This window comes from Gossypium hirsutum, chromosome A01 (genome assembly GCF_007990345.1).
Source record: "Gossypium hirsutum isolate 1008001.06 chromosome A01, Gossypium_hirsutum_v2.1, whole genome shotgun sequence".
Taxonomy (NCBI): domain Eukaryota; kingdom Viridiplantae; phylum Streptophyta; class Magnoliopsida; order Malvales; family Malvaceae; genus Gossypium; species Gossypium hirsutum.
Window position 1 is genome coordinate 17520567 of NC_053424.1, and position 4663 is coordinate 17525229.

A 4663-nucleotide genomic window follows, 5' to 3' on the forward strand; every position below is an offset into this window, starting at 1 on the left:
TGTGCTTATTCAGAGGAGCAAAAGTCCCTGTCTAAGAGTAGATCTAGCATAATTGAGCAAAGTTGATTGCACGCCTAGAGATATGGTGACAAGATTTTGTCGGATTAGGGTGAAACTTAATAAGGGAATCCATAGACTGAGTTAATGCAACACTAGGGAGTTAATTAGAAAGAGATTTCAATTACTCAACCTAGGGTTAGACATTGTTAGTCTCGAGAGAGATAATAATATAAATTAGGGATTTCTACGGATCAAGTCAAATGAATAAATCGTCTGACTCAGAGTCAAATAACAAGTGAAGTCTAGGTGGATTTTTCCTTAAGTATTGTCCAAAATCATTCAGTTTTCCCAAAAGTTATTTCCCCAATTCACTTTCTGTGCATTCTTAGTTTAGTAATTAGTTTAGATAAAACAAATCCCTTTATTTTTAGGCTAGATAATAAAAAGAAAGTTAATACTAGTACTTTTAGTTTCTTTGGGTTCGACATTCCGGTCTTTCCATAAGCTATACTACTATTCGATAGGTGCGCTTGCCTTTGTCGTGATAATAGTTAGTTTTCAAGAACAGTCATTCATAAATTAGAAAACTTATCACAATTTACATCACATCAAGTTTTTCGTTGCTGGGGAACTAAGATATTAGGAACACTCGATTTTTATTGCTTTAGCCATTTTAATTTTATTGCAATTTAAATTTTTATTTTCTTTTCTAATTTTTTGTTTATTCGCTTCTGGCAGGTTTTTATAGTGTATGACTAGAAGAAACTCGTTGGGACCATTACTTTTTAATAGTGAGATAGATCGCACAGCTCACAGAAATTGAAGAGAAATAAGGCGAATCCTAAGATACACAGAGGAAGAGGAAGAGGAAGAGGAAGACATTCACACCACAACCAAGGAGATGATTGAAAATCAGGAAAATCCGCTACCTCGTTCTATTGTTGCTGATCTAGTAACTCAGAATCCTGCTCTACGCACTATGTGTGATTATGCTAAACCTAATTTAATAGGAACTGAGTCAAGTATAGTTAGACCTGTTATTGCTGCAAATAATTTTAAACTGAAACCTAACATAATTCAAATGATATAACAGTTTGTTCAGTTTGATGGTTTGCAGGATGAGGATCCAAACAATCACTTGGCAAATTTTCTAGAGTTTTGCGACACTTTTAAAATCAATGGCATTTTTGGTGATGCCATTCACCTTCGGTTGTTTCACTTTTCATTGAGGAACAAAGCTAAACAGTGATTGAACTCGTTACCACGAGGGTCGATCACTTCTTAGGAACAAATGACCAAAAAGTTTTTACTTAAATATTTTTCGTCGGCTAAAATAGCTAAGTTGAGGAATGACATCTCTTTTTTTGTGCAGATGGATCTAGAAACACTCTATGATGCATGGGAGAGATACAAGGATCTTTTAAGAAGGTGCCCTCACCATGGGTTACCACTTTGGCTACAGGTTCAGACGTTTTACAACGGTGTGAAACCCTCAACGAGGTAACTCATCGATGCAGCCGCCGGTGGAACTTTGAATAACAAAACACCTGAAGTAGCTTACGAATTTATTGAGGAGATGTCACTAAATAACTATCAGTGGCAAGTTGTGAGGACAAAGCAGACGAAAGCAGCCGGTGTTTTCATCCTCGATGCGGTTACTATGCTATCTTACCAGGTAGAACTCTTAAATAAAAAGATTGATGGTTCGTGTGGTTCTACTCACGTACATCCAGTGATGAGATGCAATTCATATGGAGGAGGAGTATACACAGAATATCAACCCTTCAACCCTGGCATCAAGGAGGAACAAGTCCAATATATGGGTAACAATAACTCTAAACCTCAAAATAACCTATATAGTAATACTTATAATGTAAGATAGAGGAACCATCCTAATTTCTCGTGGGGCGGTTAAGGAAATCAAAGGCCATAACACCTTCCGGGTTCTTAACAACCACCTTACTGACAGGAAAAGAAGCCGAACCTTAAGGAGATGCTAACAAAGTTTATCTCAGTGTCAGAAACTAGCTTTTAGAATACCGAAACAGCACTTAAGAATCAACAAGCGTTGATCCAAGGGCTTGAAACTTAGATAGGCCAACTCACCAAATTTATTTCTGAACGACCACAAGGTAGCGTGCCGAGTAACACTGAATCTAACCCAAGGGAACAGCTCAATGAAATTACCATTCAAGATGAGGAAGGGTTAGTCGAACCTGAACCGGAATCGAGGTAAGGAATTGTGGTAAGTAAAAGCAAATGTGAGGTTGATAAACCATAAATTATACATATTTTTACCCCATGTTTAATGCATTTTATGGATGATTTCTCATTAGAATTAGTGAATTCGATGCTCCTAATGCTTGGACCAAAGTACGAAATCAAAAACGGCTTGGACCTCCTCACACGGGCAGACCACACAGCCGTGTCAATATGGCAAGCTCGAACACGGCCTGAAGTAGCACGGGCATGTCACACAGGCGTGTCCCTGCCGAGCCCAAGTTAAGTCCAATTTGGAAAAGGTCACTTTGGAGGGTTTCTAGGCATTCCAAAGCCTATAAATACACACTAGAGGAGGAGGAAAAGGGAGACGGAGAAGAAGGGTAAAGAATTACCCTAAGGAAACCGATTGATCCATCTCAGAAGCCGGATTCATCATCAAGACTGAAGATCTCTCCTCAATTTCCCTTTAGGAGTTTTGGGTTTTCTTTATGTTTTGTATTCTTTATTCTTCTGAGATGTTTTCTTATTTAGTTATGAACTAAACCCCTAAATATCTAAGGGGAATGAAACCTAAGACGAATCTTGTTATTATTTTCTGAATCGTATGATAAATATTTAACTTGTTCTTAATTATGTGTTCTTAATTCTTTTTTTGATATCCCAGGATACTGATTCAAGACACGCTCTTATTCAGAGAAGGAATAGACCCTGTCTAAGAGTAATTTTTTCATAATTAAGCGGAGTTGTTGCGTACATAAAAATAGGGTGACAAGATTTTGCCGAATTAGGGTGAAACCTAATAGGGGGATCTATAGATCGAGTTAATGCAACCCTAGAGTGTTAATTAGAGAAAAGTCTTGGTTATTCAATCTAGGGATTAGACGTTATTAGTCTTGAATAGGGATAATACCATAACTTAGGGATCTCTACGGAACAAGTTGAATGAATAAATCGTCCAGTTCGGAGCCAGAATAACAAGTAAAGTCTAGGTGGATTTTTCCTTAGGTATTGTCTCAAGTCAATCGATTTTCCTAAAAGCAATTACCCAATTCTTTTGTCTGTACGTTCTTAGTTTAAATAATTAGTTAATTAAAACAAACCCCTTTTATTCTTAGGCTAGACAATAAAAAGATAGTTATTACTAGTACTTTTGGTTCCCTTGGGTATGATATCCCGATCTTGCCGTTACTATACTATTGTTCGATAGGTGTGCTTGCCTTTTCGTCGTGATAATAGTTAGTCTAGTTTTGATCTTCATTCTAAATATTTATTACTTGTTACGGATCACTGTGGTCAAGTTTTTGGTGTCATTTCCGGGGAACTGAAATATTAGGAACACTAAATTTTTATTACTTTAGCCATTTATTTTTCTTGCAATTTTACTTTATTTTCTTATTTATTAATTTACTTTTTCTTTCTCTTAGCAGGTTTTTTTATAGTTTATGACTAGAAGAAACTCGTCAGGACCATTACTTTTTGACGAAGAAATCGACTGCACAGTTCACAAAAATCAAAGAGAGATAAGGCGCAGCTTATGATACACGGAGAACGAGTAAGAAGACGAAACTCAACCCCCAACCGAAGAGATGGCTGAAAGCCAAGACAATCAGATGCCTCTTGTAATTGCAGCTAATCAAAATCCTGCTCCACGTACTATGTATGACTATGCTAAACCCTTTTTAATAGGAACTGAATCTAGTATAGTTAGACCTGCTATTGCTGCGAATAATTTCGAACTAAAACCTAACACTATTCAGATGATACAGCAGTTTGTTCAGTTTGATGGCTTGTAGGATGAAGATCCCAGCATTCACTTAGCAAATTTCCTGGAATTTTGCGATACATTCAAAATCAATGGCGTTTCTGATGATGCCATTCGTCTTTGGTTATTTCCCTTTTCATTGAGAAACAAAGCTAAACAGTGGTTGAACTCGTTACCACGAGGGTCTATCACTACTTGGGAACAAATGACCGAGAAATTTTTACTAAAATATTTTTCGCCGGCTAAAACGGCTAAATTGCATAATGATATCTCTTCTTTTGTGCAGATGGATTTAGAAACACTTTACGATGCATGGGAGAGATACAAGGACTTACTGAGAAGGTGCCCTCACCATGGTTATCGCTTTGGCTACAAGTTCAAACGTTCTACAATGGTGTGAATCCCTCGACAAGACAAATGATTGACGCAACCGCTGGCGGAACCATCAACAATAGAACACCAGAAGATGCCTATGAATTTATAGAGGAGATGTCACTGAATAACTATCAGTGGCAAGTTATGAGAGCAAAGCCAACGAAAACAGCCGGCGTTTATAACATCGACTCAGTTACTATGTTGTCAAATCAGGTAGAACTTCTTAATAAAAAGATTGATAGTTTTCTTGGTTCTACGCAAGTACATCTAGTAATGAGGTGTGACTCAAGCGAATGGGGTGTG

General features: G+C 37.3%; 2 non-coding genes across 2 annotated transcripts; both read right to left on the reverse strand.

The window, feature by feature from the left end:
* Nucleotides 1-1339: 1339 nt before the first annotated feature.
* Nucleotides 1340-1446, reverse strand: LOC121208399 (small nucleolar RNA R71). Its single transcript, XR_005903420.1, has one exon. It is a non-coding gene; the product is annotated as a small nucleolar RNA R71 (small nucleolar RNA).
* A 2795-nt stretch (nt 1447-4241) lies between these two features.
* Nucleotides 4242-4345, reverse strand: LOC121208224 (small nucleolar RNA R71). Its single transcript, XR_005903182.1, has one exon. It is a non-coding gene; the product is annotated as a small nucleolar RNA R71 (small nucleolar RNA).
* Nucleotides 4346-4663: the final 318 nt, after the last annotated feature.